The sequence below is a fragment of the Podarcis cretensis genome (genome assembly GCF_951804945.1).
Source record: "Podarcis cretensis genome assembly, chromosome: 16".
Lineage (NCBI taxonomy): Eukaryota > Metazoa > Chordata > Lepidosauria > Squamata > Lacertidae > Podarcis > Podarcis cretensis.
The window spans coordinates 4,600,364-4,618,982 of NC_137186.1; the positions used below are offsets into that span (position 1 = coordinate 4,600,364).

The 18,619-nt window shown below is 48.3% G+C and overlaps 1 long non-coding RNA gene and 1 pseudogene across 2 annotated transcripts in view; both read right to left on the reverse strand.

Moving 5' to 3' along the window:
• The window catches only part of LOC307205877, a 278,382-nt gene that overhangs the window by 111,410 nt on the left and 148,353 nt on the right, over positions 1 to 18,619 (reverse strand). The gene's annotated exons all lie outside the window — the stretch shown is intronic.
• On the reverse strand, positions 3,551 to 11,441 carry LOC307205788 (cortexin-3 pseudogene; annotated as a pseudogene). The gene is made up of 2 exons (XR_013843936.1): positions 11,003 to 11,441; positions 3,551 to 5,621 (listed from the first exon to the last, which is right to left on the reverse strand). The product of XR_013843936.1 is annotated as a cortexin-3 pseudogene (transcript).

The window sequence follows — 18,619 nt, forward strand, 5'->3', positions numbered from 1 at the left end:
CCCAGGTGGGTGTTCTGGGGCGAACATACTTGTCCCTTCCTCTTCTGGTCCTGGATCTCGGTCGGCTTACGAAGATGATTGCCCCTGCTTCAGCTTTTTGGCCTCAAATGTCCTTGCTGCTGGTTGCCCATCTGCTACTGGGCCGAGTTCGAGGTGTCGTCCTAAGCAGCCCCTAACAAATTGGGGCCAGTTTACCTGCGAGTTCACCTTAACCCACATGCGCCCACTCCACGGCTCCGATCTGTGAAACCAGCGCCGTTATAGGTCTCACGTGATTCTCGATCCACACTTGTAAGACGTCAACCTTTTTTAGTGTGGCACTTTGGAACTCCCTGCCAATTGAACGTCAAGCAGACACCTTCACTGCGCTCTTCTGCACCTCCTATAAACATTTCCATCCAGGCAGGCTCGCCCAGACATTTTGGACGTTGACCCGAGTTTTAGTCCATTTTATAATTAATCTGAATGGTTTTTCCAATGTTTTTAAGAGCTGTTCTTAACTATTTTAAACCGATGGTTTCATTGTTCTTTTTGGAAAGAGCTTTTGAGTTTTTTCTTTTTTTAATTAGCCACCAAGCGGTGTATAGGTAAAGGTAAAGGGACCCCTGACCATTAGGTCCAGTCGTGACTGACTCTGGGGTTGCGGTGCTCATCTCGCTTTATTGGCTGAGGGAGCCGGCGTACAGCTTCCGGGTCATGTGGCCAGCATGACTAAGCCGCTTCTGGCAAACCAGAGCAGCCACTGAAACGCCATTTACCTTCCCGCCGGAGTGGTACCTATTTATCTACTTGCACTTTGATGTGCTTTCAAACTGCTAGGTTGGCAGGAGCAGGGACTGAGCAACGGGAGCTCACCCCGTCGCGGGGATTCGAACTGCCGACCTTCTGATCGGCAAGTCCTAGGCTCTGTGGTTTAACCCACAGTGCCACCCGTGTCCCTACTGGACCTTTTATTTCCAGTCCAAGAGTCGCATTCCCTTCTGAGCAATCTTTTGGGGGCTGCATGCTAGAGGTGGGTGAGGCCACTGACAAAACTGGCAGAGCAACAGACGTAGAGTTTACACAGCGCCACCCACGTCCCAAGCGGTGTATACATTTTATGAAATAAATGATGTTGGCATCCATCCATTCTTTTGGGGGGCAAAGTCTAACCCCTGTGTTAGCAGCACCCAGTTGACTTCCCCGGGGTGGTCAGTGTGTATGGACCCAGACGACAAGACCCCCTCCTTGGCCTTGAGACCACCTGCTGCCATCCTGTGCCCTCCGATAACCCCCTCCACCCTCATTTCTCGCCATGCCTGGGTCTGCCCCCCAGTCTCAAGCTGCCATTCCCTTTGCTCCTTTCCTTATTCCCATCCCAGGGCACCTGGGGGGGGGCAGATTCCTCTTCCGCTCCCCAAACCTTTTCCCTATACACCTTTTTTTCACAATACACCCCCACCAAACGATACAGAAACCATGGTCACATAAGCACAGAAGTCCTTATCAATCTGGCCCATGACACACCTTTTATTCCCAACCCCCTTCCTCAAAGCGCTTTGACTGGGCCTGAATGTGTCATTGAGCCAGGATCATGCCCACACCCCCTTGCCAGGATGGAGGACGGAGAGTCAGAAGCCTCCAGCTTTCACACGGCCATATTGTGCTGCAACAAACACAAAACCTCTCATCTGCAGAGCAGCCTGCTCGCCTCTGAGCTCACTTGCGGCTGGAATGTGGACCCCAGAAGGTTTCATATGAAGAAATGTGGCCCCCGGGCTGAATGAAACTGCCCTGTGTTATTTCCCCCCCAAATCAGATGGGCACTGTTTATATAAGAATGGTGGGTTACTGTTCCCAACCCTAACCCTGCGGAAAGCCATCTAATTAGACTTTAATTTGATTTTGACCTGTCTTTGGGAGGTAATTTAATTATTGTTTTATTTTATACTAATGTTATATATTTGATGTTAGCCGACCGGCTGTAGAGGGCGGGATATAAATAAATTTTATTATTATTATTATTATTATTATTATTATTATTATTATTATTAGAGCCTGCTGGATCAGGCCAATCAATGGCCCATTCGATCCCACATCCCCTTTCCACAGTGCCTGCGAATTTGAGGATTTGAGCATGAGATTTGAACACTAGAGCAACTTCTCCCCTCCTGGTATTCAGAAGCATCGCCTTCTCCTCCATGAATTTGTCTCGCCCTCTTCCAAAGCCGTCTCAGTTTGTGGCCATCACTGACTCCTGTGGCAAGGAGTTCCACAGTTTAACTGTGCAAAGCAGCAAGTGCCGCTTCTGTAGGCCAGTCTCCCCCAGCCCATGGCACCCTCCCCCAGCCCATGGCACCCTCCCCACTCAAAGGTGCTAATTTATCCCTGCAGTGGATAATTTATGGGTAGCTACGACTGCTTTTAAGTTCAGGGAAAGAGACCCAAAAGCGCTTGGGTTGCGGGTCAGCAGCATCGCATTTAATCGAATATATATATATAATGCCCCGGAACCAGCTCCACCTAGTGTTATCTTGGGCTTCTGCTCAGTGGTGATCTGGAGAGTGTAAGCTCTGCGGGGCAGAGACCATTCTCCCCCAAGACTGCTATTCTGTAAATCATCTCCATTGCTGCTGCTGCGGCCACATCAATTTTTTAAAAAAGGACAAGACACCAACGCTCTTCAGATCTGTTCATTCCCAGAGTACATTTCTGTCACAAGCCACCCCCCTCTTCTGGTCTTACTTAACAATAATTTCTGCATGGCATGGCAGCTATTATTTGCCACGCTCCTCCAAAGCTTAAATATGTGCTGATCGGATCATTCCCTCATTCGAGTCTCGCATAATGATCCATCAAAGACATTTCGGGATCTCTAGAATTCTCGTTCTTCTGGCTGCGGTGCTGCCCTCTAGTAGAAGTTCTGGTCTGGTGCAGTTTGGTTGACGACTGGGAAAATTCCTCTTTCCACAGACTCTCCCCCCTTTCCTGCGGCGTCGCTGTCAGAGGGAAGTAGGGGCATTATTTTAAGAACATCGGATTGTAGCTGGATCTGGCCCACCTGGTCCAGCATCCTCTTCCCATTTTGGAATCAAGATAGACTGCCACTGGACCTGGACGTTCCATAAGGATATCAGAAGATGTCCTGAGATCAGGCCAGTGGTCCATCTTAGTCCAGAATCTCATGTGGGAAACCCGCAAGTAGCATTTAAGCACCTGAGCAACACTCTCCACCTGCGATTTTCAGAAGCTTTTTTGTCTGAGCACGGCCATCATACCTAGTAGCCACTGGTAGCCTTTACTTCCACGAGTTTGTCTTTTAAATCCATCCAATGTGGTGGCAGGGAGTTCCATAGTTCAACCCTGCGCTGTGTGAAGAAGTCATTTCTGTTACCTGTTCTGAACCTTCGTACATCAATGCATTATACGTAGGGCTTCCTCTGAAGACGGTTCGGAAACTTCAACTGGTGCCGAATTCGGCAGCCAAGTTGCTCACGGGGGCCAGACGGTTTGAGCATATTGCACCGATCCTGGCCTCACTAGCTGCCAATTAGTTCCCATGCCCAATTCCTATGCCCCACAAATAACCCAGAGATGCATTTTAAATAAAAGCACACATTCTACTCAGGTAAAAACACACTGATTCCCAGACTGTCTGCTGGCCGGATTGAGAAGGCGATTGGGCCGGATCCGGCCCCTGGGCCTTAGTTTGCCTACCCATGCCATAAAGCCTTAAATAGCTGAGGACCTCCCCATATAAATGCCTCTCCCCATATGAATCAACCCAGACCCTGTGATCAGTGCCTCTTTCAATAGAGATCCGCAGGGTGGCAACACGAGAACACGGCCTTTTTGCAGTGGCTCCCCATCTGTGGAAGACGCTCCCCAAGGAGGTTTGGCTGGCTTCTTCCTTATATATCCTTAGGCGCCAGCCAAAAACGTTCCTTTTTAACCAGGCCCTTGGCTGACTGACCTCAGATGCCCTTTTAAATGTGCTGTGAATTTTTGGTGTCTTTTTGTTCTAATTTTTATTACGCATTTTGCGTTTTTTTATATTGCGGTTTTATGTTGTGAGACCTACGGTTGGAAGGCGGCATACAGATTTAATAAAGAATGAAAATAATAGCTGCACGTCGAGTTCAGGAGCTCCTGTTTGCAGAGTGAAACCAAAAAGCCCGCCTATTCCGGCATCCTGTTGTTGCGATGGCCAACCACATCCTTCTTCTGGGAAGGCGTCGATCAGGATCCGAACACGGGAGCGCTCTCCTCGCTTGCAAGTCCCAGAAACTGGTGTTCAGAGATTGGCAGTAGCCCAGAGCTGTGACTACTAGTAGCTGCTAAGTCATGGAGGGATAAGGCTAATACCTTATCCTTATTCCTGTCTCTCTTGGGAATGAATTATCCCTGCTCTGTGTGAAAAAGTCTTTGCTTTCGCCTGCCTTGAATCTTCCAGTGTTCAGCTTTGTTCTCGCTGCCTCAGGACCAAGCGGGCAGCTGAGAGACCTTATGGTCCCCAGGGAAAGATCCCCATGGGTGCCAGGTCTCACAAGAAGTGCCGCTTGATTCCTGACCTTTGAGAGACTGTTCCTCCTCTGGATGAACGTGCCCGGTTCTCTTTAAAAGCCACCAACAGCCCAGGAGTCATACGGTCTTCATGAGGCAATGAGTTCCGCCGGTTAACGCTGCATTTCATCCCCTCTCTACCCTGGACCGAAAGCACAGTTTGCCAGAAACGCTACAGGTGGTGTAAGCTGATCCAAGCCCCACAAATTCCAGGCGCCTCGGGGCCACATTTCTGACTTCCTAGTTCCTAGTCTTCAAGGGGAAGCCCCACACAAACCTCATTGCGGCAGTCTAAAACTGCACGACTCACTGCGGCCAGGTTATCTTGAATCCAGGAATGGCTGATGTTGGGGAAAAAGGCACTGCGCTATTTAGGGTTTGTGGTGTGGTTTTGGTTTTAGTTCTACTCTTCCCCCTTTGTTTTTGGTTTAAAGATTAGTGTTGTGGTTTCTTAAGCTTTTCTTGTTATAATTGCCCAGAGGACATTGTTAATTGGCTGGGTTACAAACAATGTACATAATATAAGCCACGACGGATCAGGCCATAAAGGCAAGAACATTCCCTTGCTGTTATTCACCCAGCAGCTGGCATTTAGAGGTAGACCATTCCTGTCCATGGAGGTTCGACGCAGCCCATCCCCTCACTTCACCCAGAAACCAGCATTCGTAAGTAGACCATCCCTGCCTGTGGAGGTTTGACATGACCTACCATGACTTCCGGGAGGAAAGGGGGCAGATTCCAACTTTGGAAGCCCTGCGTATGTCTCTGAAACAGCCTTAAAAAAAAAGCAATGGTCCGTCCATCAGGCCAGCCGGTAATCGAATGTATCTTTCTCCATGTAATCGGTCCATGTGGACGATGGCATGCTGCGGTACGGATCCAGCAGGATCCGGAAGCAGCGGACGATCAGGAGCCCCAGGAAGACGAAGAGGAAGAAGACGAAGACGAAGGCTGCTTTCTGCTCCAAGGTCAAGGTGGGGTCTGGACGGACAGCGCTGGCCAAGGCGGGCAAAGTACCAGCGAGACCATCGGCCATCGTTTCAAAACCTGAGAGCCAAGAGCTCATCGATCCAGGAGATCTGCAAGGAGAAAATAGCGGGTTACTAGCCACTCGGGACGGGCAAATTTGCAGGAATGTTTGTTTTTCTGCTTTCCTCTTAAGTTCCGCTCTCCTCATTCCCATATCAGTCTGCAGATTTATTTCTTAAAAGAAAGTCCCCATGAAAATTCGCTAGCATTTGGGTGTGAATTTCATCTCTAACACAAACATTTTTGCCAAGCAATTTCAAGTGTTCCAATGGAAAACAGCCCAAAATCTTACGTTTGGTACCGCTTGCCCTGGAACAATGATACACTGGGGGAAATTACGTACAATTTGAGATTTTGACAAGGACCGGAACCTGCAGGCACTTTTTATACGATTTGATGTTCCTTTGGGACATATGCAACACAGCCATCATTTGCAAGACAACCCTCATCACAAACCTGGCAAGTATGGTAATCAGATATTCTTTACCAGATATACCTCGCAATCAGATATTCTTTATTTGGACTTTTGTTGGTGCTGACCTTGACCCTGAATGAGCGTCTCCACCCCCATCGTCCAGCCCGGACACTGAGGTCCAGCGCTGAGGGCCTTCTGGCGGTTCCCTCTCTGTGAGAAGTGAAGTTACAGGGAACCAAGCAGAGGGCCTTCTCGGTGGTGGCCCCCGCCCTGTGGAATGCCCTCCCACCAGATGTCAAGGAAATAAACAACTATCTGACTTTTAGCAGACATCTTAATGCAGCCCCGTTTAGGGAAGTTTTTAATGTTTGATGTTCTATTGTGCTTTTAATTCTGTGAGGAGCCGCCCAGGGTGGCTGGGGAAACCCAGCTGGATGAGTGGGGTATAAATATATTATTATTATTATTATTATTATTATTATTATTATTATTATTATTATTCCAGCTCTATGATTCCCTATGACGGGACGCAGGTGGCGCTGTGGGTTAAACCACAGAGGCTAGGACTTGCCGATCGGAAGGTCGGCGGTTCGAATCCCTGCGACGGGGTGGGCTCCCGTTGCTCAGTCCCTGATCCTGCCAACCTAGCAGTTCTAAAGCACCTCAAAGTGCAAGTAGATAAATAGGTACCGCTTCGGCAGGAAGGTAAACGATGTTTCTGTGTGCTGCTCTGGTTCGCCAGAAGCGGCTTAGTCCTGCTGGCCACATGACCTGGAAGCTGTACGCCGGCTGCCTCGGCCAATAAAGCGAGATGAGCACTGCAACCCCAGAGTCAGCCACAACTGGACCTAATGGTCAGGGGTCCCTTTACCTTTATGATTCCCTATGCAGCTAGGTCTGAGAGGAGGGTAGTGACTGGAGCAACGGCTCCCCTCTGGCGAAAAAGCGACTAAATTTCTTGTTGGTCAGACCAAGGTGCGATTGACGCTGGCCTGGAGGTGGGGAATGATGATCAATTTGCACGTTAATGGGAACACTCTGCGCAGTTTCCTCAGCCAAGCGAGTGGTTCAGAGCGACTGTTCTGAAGCCCAAGTAGGACCCAAGCGGCTGCGTCTTCCCACCACGTACTCCCACCCCCAGGACTGGCAGCTTCAAAAAAGCAATTTATAACCCCTTCTCTTTGTTTTAAAAAAAGTTTTTAAAAACCTCCAACCGGCTCTTTGCAATTTCCAGAGCTTGTTCATTTGTTTCCGGAAACGAACTTGCTTTCCGAGGTGTTTTGTACCCTTATCACTGAAGGGGAATATAAATATATCTGTACCCCCGTTACGACAAACTCTCATTTATAAGGCTGATAAAAATCGACAAATCGCTTCGGAAGGCAGCCTGGAACATTGCTCTCGTTTTCTCTGGGTAGGGACTGACTGCGCACTGTTCCGAAATGACTGATGAAGGGAAGGTGGCTGTGTTGAGTCTCCGCGCAGTCTACCTCTGAAGACCAGCTGCCAGGAGTCCATGGTGAGGAACGTTCGAGGCCTCTTTGTGACATGCCGGACGCAGCTTATTGGCAGCAGTGGGAGAAGAGAGAAGGCCCCTCTTGTTCCCGTCCAGCAGGATTTTGATTTATTTTTTTAAAATTTTATTAGTTTTTATTAAATATTACAAGAAAAGAAAAAGAAAACCCAAACAAAAATCCATCCATAACATTGTAAACACGTTTGTCTACGTGTTTTCCAAAATGCAGACTAGAAAAGAAAAATGACACAAGATAAAATAAAAGGAAAAAGGAAATACTTTTCATAATACCAAATTTATACTTTAAACATTACCATATATAAATCCTCGTTAAAATGTCATAAAAGACTTCCACCGCATTCACCACACGTCTCTTAATTTCTAATTCACCTTTACTTCTGTTCTTCAGTCACTTCCTTAAGTTCTTTCATAGCCCATCAAATCTTTGTATTCTTTATATTCTTCACAAGGTTAGTCTAAGCACAACCAAACTTTCGTATCTGAGCCCTGCTTCTGTAAGTATTCATTTAAACATTCCCATTGTTTCTGTACCACACTTTTGGGTTTAATGCCTTATTAAATCTGTAAATTTTGCTAACTCCAGATACTCACATAAGTAAACCATTCCCTTTTTGTTGGGATATTATTTCCTTTCCAGTAACTGGCTGCCAATATTCTCGCTGCTGTTGTTGCATATAGAAATATGTCAATTTTGTCTTTGGGAATATCCTTACTCAAAATTCCTAATAAGTATGCTTCTGCTCTTTGGTTATACAAAACCTTTATCGATTTTTTAATCTCTTCGTGGATCATATCCCAATTTTTAAAATCTCTGGCACCAAAAGATTCAGCCGTGATGAAGAAGAGCTCTTGGCAAAGGTGTTAGAACCCCAGAATTGTAGCGTCAGAAGGGACCCTACCGATCATCTAGTCTAACCCCTTGCAGTGCAGCAATCCTGCCCGCATCTTGTTCTTGGATGGGCTGAAGAGGTCCAAAAATAACAGATTGGCAAATCAAATTACAGGAATTGGTGGAGACGGCTCAACTGACTAGTAAACTCAGAGGAAACGCAAAGCAAAAATTTGCAGAAAAATGGGATGGGTATAGAAGATATGTTCAAAAATACAATAATAGTTTTGACTCCGTGCTAGCATTCGAGTGATAAAGGAACTAAAAGGAGGTGGACAACAATTAAGGATTTATTATGTTTTCAGAATGTATTAGAAAAATTATATAGAAAGGTTTATTGTTTTGTGTACATTCAAATGTAAGATAAAACATATGCAAAGGGACTTGACAGGAAGTCAAAGTTGAAGAAAAGATTTTGGAAGATAAAAGGGGGAAAATATTTACTTTCATTATTATCATTTTCTGTGCGGGTGTGGCTGTGTGGGTGGCTGCACATATGTGTGTAGTTGTATGCAATGTTTGGGAGGAAATAAGACGGTAAATAACAAATAACAAACTAAATATCGATGTATGTAATTTTTATTTCTTAATTATATTTAGTGGTAGTATGGCTGTATTGTTTTTTGTAACATAAAACCATTCAATAAAAATAATTTTTTTTTAAAAAAAAGAGGAGGTCAATTCGCTGCGGGAACGGGGTCCGTGGAGGGTGCTTTGCCCAACGCCCGTCCCACATTGTATAGAAAACAGGGGCCTTGTTTCTCTCCCTCCCTATCTCTGCCCAAGGCTGCAATAGCTACGTAGATCCTCCAGATTCAGGAGCACTCTACCTCAGACTGCCAGTTAGTTAGTGCAGGGGCCAAACACGGGCAACGGTTCGCCTTGATGCTCTGCCTGGGGGGCTTCCTGGAGAATATTAGATGAGGGATGTAGAGTTGGGGAACCAGTGGCTCTCCAAAACGTCGCTAGACTCTTCGCTGTATTGCTAATGGTTGCGGAAGATTTGATCTCGTGCCCCAGGAGATTCTGGACACAGTCCCCAGTAGCATCCCCAGGTCGGCTTCAGAAAACCTCTTTCCCGAAACCCCGGAGAGCTGCTGCCAGTCCGTGTAAGCAGTACTGATTTAGAGGGACCAAAGTCTGGCTCAGTACGCGACAGCTTCTTCTGTTGCCTCTGGGAAGGAAATGATGGCCTGTGCCTCTGCCCCTCTAGCAAGCCAACCGCCTCAAAAACAAGCCCCGTTCCAGAGGTCCTTCTGCGTCAAGTTTCCTTGAACATCTCTGCAAAATTCGGCTTGCAACCAGATAAACCCGGGCCAGATCTGCGGCTGCATTTGTGGATGTCGCAAGACCGCCTCCTGCTGGTGGCCAAAGGAACCACGGCACAACGGCTCTCGGTGTAGCTCAGTGCTGTCCGATGGCGGCAGAACCAAATGCCGTATTTAAGGAGGGAGAAAGCGAGTCGCGGTTACACACCTCCCAGTTGAACTGGAGGCAAGGGTTTCGAAGGCTCGGCCGATGTGGTGGCATCATTGATGGGGTTTAAAGGAAGGAAGAGTCACTTAAGGTCTCGGGGGCTTCTGTGTGTGGTTCCTGGCTTAAGGAGCCTTGAAGCTGAAGTCATTTAAGAGTGTATTCATAAAAAAGACCAGATCTTTCTGGATCCTTGCTGGATTAGACGCTACGGTTGCCACCTGCCCACCAAAGGTAAATTAAATCTTCCCACCCACTCACCCTCCCATTCCTGCCTTTTTTGTCACGTAAACTGATTTTTTTTGGTCAATATATGTATATTGATGCACCTACATTGATTCACATCAGCCAGAAAGGCAAAATACATACATTTCTAGCTTTACTTATCAGCAATTCCGGAGGAACAGACCTAGAATTTATTTCTAAGTTCTGAAATTGTTTGGACGACAACCGCCTTGCCCCTGTATTTCACAATCTCCGGTGTTTGAGAAGGTGAGTTCTTTTAAGAATCAAATCTCATCGGGGCGAGGGTTCAACTTTAGTGAATATGAATCGGAAGGGTGGGGGTGGGGATAGCTTATCCTCTCCCCTGCGAATAAGGGGTATTTGGCCCTTCTCTCCAAAGCAGGGGGGGGGGGTTGTCTTGTTCGAACGTAATTTTGTATGATTTGGGAGTGTCAAATCAAATGCGTATCAGTTTTTCTGGTTTGTGAAATCGGGAATGTGTCTCCCTCCCACCCACAAGGGAGGAAAAAAACCAAACACTTAGAAATACATTTTCAGCACAAAAAGGGTTTGAAATTATTATTATTATTATTATTATTTAAAAAAAGAGGAAAAGCAAGACTATATTAGCAGGGAAATATAAGCCTGTAAATTAAGTGCCATTATAGATTCTCATTGTTTCTCCGGTGGAGATGAGAAGTGTCTGTGTGTTCAGGCAGCAAAAACGTGGGGTTTTTCCCCTGTCTCTCTTACACACACACACACACACACACACACACACACACACACAATCTTGAACTTGCATCCTGCACTCTCCGCAGACCTAGTCTGTGCATATTCACCTGTACCTACCAGTACAAATTCAGTTACCATGCAAAAAAGAAACCCTCACCTGTGTGTCTCAGGTAAGCCAGCCTTCCGGAGTCCTCAGTGGGCGGATGCCTCGGCCCCTGTACCCATTCGCCTGGCTATGAAGATCTGCTTCTTAAACCCCATTCCTGGTTGGATCTGCAAACCAAGCATTGTATTTTCCAGCGGATTCCTCCTCCTACCTTGACTGGTGACTGGAAACATACGGAGGCAGAGCTTGGATGCTGAGGGTGGCTGGATGAGGGAAGAGCGCTTCCCCTTGAGGGGCGAGGGGGTGTACCGCTCAGCCCCACGCAGGATCGGGCCGGGGAATTCCGGGAGGCGACAGAATCGCTTTTCTACAGCTTTTCCTTGCCCACACACGCGTGGACAGAGAGATGCTTCAAAGCTGTTGCCGGTGGCAACCGGTTGCTATGGAGATGCCGGAGCAAACTCATTTGCTGCTGGACCAGGGAGGGGCGAGGAAGCTGACGACAGCTTGGTGGGGGTCCCTATCATTCCATTTCATGTCTGGCTGTTTTTTGGGGTAACCTTGCAGTTGAAATGATATAATGATGAGGGACAGTATCTATCGTTCTGCGTTGCTGAGGTGGAATGATGGGCCAACCCCCCATCATTAGGGACAAGGGTTAGGGACACCCCTCTCTTAGAATGAACCAAATCAGCTCATTCAAAGATCGGTCTTGCCAATGTGGTGGACTTGAAACCTGAAGATACGAGTTCAAATCCTCCTCTTTCAGCCTAGCCTATTTGTTTGTTTCTCAGATTTGCAGACCGTGCCTCAGCTGGTAGGCTGAAACCAACCTCGCAGGGTTGTTGTAAGAGGAATAAAAATGGGGCGAGCTCCCCAAATTCTACCCCGCTGTGAGCTGCGTGGGGGCAGAACAGGCTGCAACAGAAACGGATAGGAGGGCTGTAGAGAAAGAGGGAAGGAAGGAAGAGCGTTTGGAGAGACAGAAAGTCAGATAAGTCAGTTAGATAAGTAAGTCAGAAGTACATCACATGGGGAAGTTAGATAAGCGAGTCAGAAGTAAGACAGGAAAGTAATAAGTGAGAAGTTGGATAAGTCTGTGAGATTGGTTCCGTAGGTGTTGTGCAAAACGGGAAACGACAGCAAGAGATCCACGATAATGCTCCAAAATGCAAACCTAGCATTTCTCTATTTTTTTGCACCAAATAAGATCATACAGTGAAGCAGAGACTCATAGAATTGTAGATTGGGAGTGACCCTAAGGAGCATCCAGCCAAACACATTGCAATTCAGAAATATGCAGATAAAAGCCAAAAAGGATGAATGAATAACTAGATGGATAGGAAGAATCTACCAAGAGAGAAGCAAGACAATATGTATCTGAAAAGTGTAAGAAGGCAGACATGACCAGTCAAAAGGGATGAAACTTGGAGAGGGAGAGGAAGGAGGCTGCACCGATGGACATTCAAGGAAGCAGAATGTTAGAAGATTTGGGATAGTTGAAAGAAAGTCTTTCACGCAGCGCATCAACTGATAGGAAGTGCCTACAGAGGGTGGTGAATACAGCACAAGATATTACGGTCTGTTCCGTGAATCCGCTGGATGAAATAGTGGAAGAACGTTGCCTCAGGAGAGTGAGGAAAATTCTCAAGGATGATTTACACCCTGGCCGGGACTTTCTTGATCTCCTGCCCTCGGGCAGAAGATATAGAAGCAGGATTAGTTGCACCAACAGGGTAAAGAACAGCTTCTATCCGTGGGCTGTTAGGCTGCTGAATGAAAAGATAACAGCAGGGCAACTGACTTTCGGGTTTGGTGAGTGTGCGTCAGTAAACGAGGGAAATTAAGATTAAGAGAGCTGAGTGGGGGGTGCTTGTGTAATCTCACTGTATACAAGTTGTACAAGTGACAATAAAGTATTTCAATTTCAATTTCAATTACCAGTATACTATGGACCTCCCTCCTACAGGCACCAATTCAGATGGCTTTAAAAGAGGAGTGGAAAACTTCACAAAAGCGATCAATGGCTACTAGCCACGATCAGCGCCAGATTTAGGTTTGATGCGTCCCTAAGCTACTGAAGGCAATGGGGCCCTTTATACGTCCCACTGTCCTTTGTCAACAGCAAATTGTCACTGTCTTTTGTGTTGAATTTATGCTATATGGTAATTTATGGACCTAATTTGGGACGCAGGTGGCGCTGTGGGTTAAAGCCTCAGCGCCTAGGACTTGCCGATTGAAAGGTCGGCGGTTCGAATCCCTGCGGCGGGGTGCGCTCCCGCTGCTCAGTCCCAGCGCCTGCCAACCTAGCAGTTCGAAAGCACCTCCGGGTGCAAGTAGATAAATAGGGACCGCTTACCGGCGGGAAGGTAAACGGCGTTTCCGTGTGCGGCTCTGGCTCTGGCTCTGGCCAGAGCAGCGATGTCACGCTGGCCACGTGACCCGGAAGTGTCTCCGGACAGCGCTGGCCCCTGGCCTCTTAAGTGAGATGGGCGCACAACCCCAGAGTCTGTCAAGACTGGCCCGTACGGGCAGGGGTACCTTTACCTTTACCTTTTCTTATGGACCTAATTGGTATCCAAAGCATTCGCACATAACAAATAGGAGCCTACACAATACAAAACACTGTTGCTGTATGTAAGTTTTATTTTGTTTTTGGAAATGTACGTGCAGGCAGCAATGCTTATGAACATCAGTTGCAGGATACCACAGAAAGAGAGAGATGCTATTGTGCTTGAGTACTGCTTGCAGGTTTCCCATTTGGCATCTGGTTGGCCACTGTGGGGACGCGGGTGGCGCTGTGGGTTAAACCACAGAGCCTAGGACTTGCCGATCAGAAGATCGGCGGTTCGAATCCCACGACGGGGTGAGCTCCTGTTGCTCAGTCCCTGCTCCTGCCAACCTAGCAGTTCGAAAGCACCTCAAAGTGCAAGTAGATAAATAGACAACTAATCCAGAATGCGGCAGCTAGACTGGTGACTGGGGGCGGCCGCCAAGACCATATAACACCGGTCTTGAAAGACCTACATTGGCTCCCAGTACGTTTCCGAGCACAATTCAAAGTGTTGGGCTGACCTTTAAAGCCTAAATGGCCTCGGTCCAGTATATCAGAAGGAGCGTCTCCACCCCCATCATTCTGCCCGGATGCTGAGGTCCAGCGCCGAGGGCCTTCTGGCGGTTCCCTCATTGCGAGAAGCAAAGCTACAGGGAACCAGGCAGAGGGCCTTCTCAGTAGTGGCGCCCGCCCTGTGGAACGCCCTCCCATCAGATGTCAAAGTGATAAACAACTACCTGACATTCAGAAGACATCTTAAGGCAGCCCTGTTCAGGGAAGTTTTTAACGTGTGATATTTTACTGTATTTTTTGTTTCTATGGAAGCCGCCCAGAGTGGCTGGGGAGGCCCAGCCAGATGGGCGGGGTATAAATAATAAATTATTATTATTATTATTATTATTATTATTATTATTATTATTATTATTGGTACTGCTCCGGCGGGAAGGTAAATGGCATTTCCGTGCACTGCTCTGGTTCGCCAGAAGCGGCTTAGTCCTGCTGGCCACATGACCCGGAAGCTGCACGCCAGCTCCCTCGGTCAATAAAGCAAGATGAGCGCTGCAACCCCAGAGTCGGCCACGACTGGACCTAATGGTCAGGGGTCACTTTACCTTTATCTTTTTGGCCACTGTGAGAATGCTGGACTAGATGGGCCCTTGGCCTGATCCTGCAGGCTCTCTTATGAAGGTAGCAAGTCAGAGGTTGGTGGGGAGTTCCCCATTCGCCCAGACAGAGCAGGCACCACTGCTTTATGAAATCCCACACCCCGTTTAAAGCCCTAAACGGCCTCAGCCCAGTATACCTGAAGGAGCGTCTCCACCCCCATCGTCCAGCCCGGACACGGAGGTCCAGCACCGAGGGCCTTCTGGCAGTTCCCTTGCTGCAAGAAGTGAGGTTACAGGGAACCAGGCAGAGGGCCTTCTTGGTGGTGGCACCCGCCCTGTGGAACGCCCTCCCACCAGATAAACAACTATATGACATTTAGAAGACATCTGAAGGCAGCCCTGTATCGGGAAGTTTTTAATGACTGATGTTTTAATGCATTTCTAATCTTTTGCTGGAAGCTGCCCAGAGTGGCTGGGGAAACCTACCCAGATGGGCGGGGTAGAAATAATAATAAAAAACATCATCATTATCCCAGAGGCACCGGAACCCTTGGCAAGGGGGGGGGGGAGGTGGCAATAACCCTGCCAGAACAGTTTCCCCAACATCGTCTTCAGGAAAGAAGCTTTGCATGTAAGAAGGTTCCTTTTTTCAATCACCATTATCCCCTAATAGAAGGATTGAGGAAGACCAAAGCTATCCTCTTCTACACTGGAATCTCAGGAGCAGCTGCTGCCAGCCAGAGTAGACAGTATGGAGCCAATCTGCCTTGTTTTATGGCAGATTCCTCTTCTGAGCCAACAAAAATATCCCCAGACAGACCACAAGGGGGCACATTTTCTCTTTGAAGAAGCAACATCTCATTCCCTTTTAAGCAAAGCTGAGCGGTGGGAGACTAGGAAATGGGAAGTGAAGCCAGTCCAGCATTTTTTGTTTGCTTGTTTCTGGGGTCTCCACACCACAGATCTGCTCTTCAGTGCATGAAAGTGGGCAACTGAAAAGCCAAACAGACAGACATAGATCTTGTGCCTTCAAACCGCAATAGAGAGCCTTGTGGACAATAGAGAGTTGGGTTGTATCTAATGCTACAGAGGAAACGCAGAAATGAATCGACTTGGACTAACTTAGGCCCTACCTGGAGATGAACCTGGGACCTTCTGCATGCAAAGCAGGGGGCCCAACACCACTGAGCTTCGGCCCTTCTCCTTAACTGGAAAACAAATGGAAGCAGATTTCAACTAGGAGAAATTTGCTCCTACTGCCCAACAATTGAACAGGCTGTCTCCCCGCAATTGAGTTATTTATGCAGGGGCTGGACGGCTGTCAATCAGGGATCTGGCCTTGCAAGGCTCTGCAGTTTGATCAGCGGAGGCAGGCAGGTCCATTCGGATGAAGGGGGCACTGCCCCACCAAACTCGGCCTGCCCTCAGCCAGCCTCTACTTGCCTGCCCCCTTACTTAGAACCAGTTTTTTTTGGGGGGGTGCTGTATCACTTTCCTATTCTTCCTCACTCTCAGCGTTGCCCCTCTGTGAACTCAGCAGAGCGGAGGAGGAGGAGGGGGACAAAACTGGAATGAGTCGGCCTGCCACTGGCTCTGGTGCCCCCTACTGTTCGACTCCCTGCCTTCTGTCCCATCAGTCTCAACGTTCACCGGGCTGGACGACTTGACTGATGGATTGCATTTATAAATCACCTTTTTCTCCTCCAAGGAGGTCAAGGTGTTGTAGATGGCTCTCTCGCCTCCTCATTTAGTCCCCACAACGACCCTTCAAGGTAGGATAGGCTGGGAGAGGCAGCGACTGGTGAAAGGTCAGACCCAGTGAGCTTCACGCCCAGGTGGGGATTCGAACCCTCGTCTCTCCCAGGGTTCCTAGTCCAGAGGTCCTCAAAGGGTGTGGCAGGAGAGGAAGGCAAGTGTGGCAGGGAGATTCAAGGACACTCGATACTCTATTTTGAGAATGATTCATGTTCTTATTTATCTGCATTGTTTGTACTTTCTCAGTGTCCCGTGATCACATTATGAAGCAGCTGCGTACTGTGTCATAAATCAAGCACGGCAAGTTGTTGTTTATTTTCGTTTTCCAGTGTTATTTCTTATCAATAAAAAATTAGGTGTGGCGTGAGCAAATTTTTATTCCAAAAGTGTGGCCCAGAGAAAAACAGCTTGAGAACCGCGGTCCTCATCCAACACTCTAACCAGTACACCACACTGCCTTTCCAGTTCCACGATTCTACATTCTGCGTTCTCCTTGCAAGCATCGGCTTGGCTGTCACTGAAAACTGGGCCGCCTTGGTCGGATCCAGAAAGGCTCTGTTTGTACCCTGACTCTCTGCAACTCGCCGCCATAGATCTAATCAGAATGTCAAGATTCAGAGGACGTGCTCGTCTGAAGATCAGGCGCCGGGAACGGACAACACCGCAGGCGACTTGCGGTTTCTAATAACCATCTGGCTGACCGCTGTCGGAAACAACATACTGGGTTAGGCAGGACTCAGGATCTCAGCTTGCCAGCAGAGGGCGCCAGAGAACTGCTTCTGAAATGGACTTCCTCCTCCTTTTGATCGATAACTTTCTACACCTTGACTTCATTGAGCCAATTCCGCGCGCATTGTTCCCTGCAGGCGAGCGATTGTTTGGCCGCGGCTGGTTCCTTCCTCTGCCGGCCCGAGATGAATGGTCTCTGGAAACAACAGCTGCCGCTGCATCTCGGACGTTTCCTGCTCAGCAGCTGCAGCAGGAGAATGCAAGCTTGAATCAACAAGGCAGGCCCCGTATTCAACGCCACCCCTGCGGGCACAAGGCAGAGGACCTCGTGTGAGTTTGCATGCACACACGATTTGCATGCATCATAGTGCACACGCCCTGACTACGATTTGTCCCCTGCATTTGTCGTTTACATCACAATCCCCAGTTGTTCGGCGCCAGATTAACAGCTGGCAGGGTCTTTGTGTTAAAGCCAGCAGCCACGAAATTAGAAGACGCCTGCTTCTTGGGAGAAAAGCAATGACAAACCTAGACAGCATCTTAAAAAGCAGAGACATCACCTTGCCAACAAAGGTCCGTATAGTTAAAGCTATGGTTTTCCCAGTAGTGATGTATGGAAGTAAGAACTGGACCATAAAGAAGGCTGATCGCCGAAGAATTGATGCTTTTGAATTCTGGTGCTGGAGGAGACTCTTGAAAGTCCCATGGACTGCAAGAAGATCCAACCTCTCCATTCTGAAGGAAATCACTGGAATGCTCACTGGAAGGACAGATCCTGAAGCTGAGGCTCCAAGACTTTGGCCACCTCATGAGAAGAGAAGACTCCCTGGAAAAGACCCTGATGTTGGGAAAGATGGAGGGCACAAGGAGAAGGGGACGACAGAGGACGAGATGGTGGGACAGTGTTCTCGAAGCTACCAGCGTGAGTTTGACCAAACTGCAGGAGGAAGTGGAAGACAGGAGGGCCTGGCGTGCTCTGGTCCAGGGGGTCACGAAGAGGCGGACACGACTAAACGACTAAACAACAGCAAAAAACGAAGGGAGCGCTTCCTGCATTTTGGCTTGCCCTCAAGAGGTAGACTGCCTCTGAACCTGGAGTTTCTGTCGTTTCGTTCTGTCGATTCAACAGCCCCCCTGTGTACCCTCTCTTCTTCCCCAGATCCCTTTGAAGAGCCAACCCTGGTCCTGAATGGGGTCACTGTGCCCTGAAGGACCAGGTGCGCAGCCTGGGAGTCATTCTGGACTCACAGCTGTCCATGGAGATGCAGGTCAGTTCTGTGTCCAGGGCGGCTGTTTATCAGCTCCACCTGGTACACAGGGTGAGACCCTCCCTGCCTGCAGACTGTCTCGCCAGAGTGGTGCATGCTCTGGTTATCTCCCGCTTGGACGACTGCAATGTGCTCTATGTGGGGCTACATTTGAAGGTGACCTGGAAACTACAACTAATCCAGAATGCGGCAGCTAGACTGGTGACTGGGAGCAGCCGCCGAGACCACATACCACCGGTCTTAAAAGAACTACATT